Consider the following 441-nt stretch of genomic DNA (forward strand, 5'->3'; position numbering starts at 1 on the left):
GGGGGGACCTGATTACACGGGATGGGGACGCAGGTGCCCGTGTGGGACCCGATGATACACAGGGGATGGGTGGTGCTGGCACCTATGAGGGGGCCTGATTACACAGGGGGAGGGAGGGGGTTGCTGGTGCCCATGGGGGGACCCGTTGACACAGGGGATGGAGGTGCTGGTGCCTGGGGGGGACCCGATGACACAGGGGCCATGAGGAGATGCTGGTGTCTGATTGATTACACAGGCGGACGGAGGTGGGCGGACCCGGTCGCACAGGGGTGGGGGTACAGGTGCCTGTGGGACCCCGACTGCAGGGGGTGTGGGGGCCCGATCACACGCGCGACGAGGAGGTGCTGGGGCCTGTGGCACCCTCTCCGCCCCGCCCCGTGGGCAGGCCCGGCCCGGCCCCGCCCTCAGGTGCGGGACCGCCCCGCGTGGGCGTGGGGGTTT

General features: G+C 70.5%; 1 protein-coding gene across 1 annotated transcript in view; it reads left to right on the plus strand.

Annotated features, from left to right (window-relative positions):
• The window catches only part of RNF128 (ring finger protein 128, E3 ubiquitin protein ligase), a 78270-nt gene that overhangs the window by 18673 nt on the left and 59156 nt on the right, over positions 1-441 (plus strand). The window lies entirely within an intron of this gene.

Source organism: Gavialis gangeticus, unplaced genomic scaffold (genome assembly GCF_001723915.1).
Source record: "Gavialis gangeticus isolate Ggan-Ray unplaced genomic scaffold, GavGan_comp1, whole genome shotgun sequence".
NCBI classification, from domain to species: domain Eukaryota; kingdom Metazoa; phylum Chordata; order Crocodylia; family Gavialidae; genus Gavialis; species Gavialis gangeticus.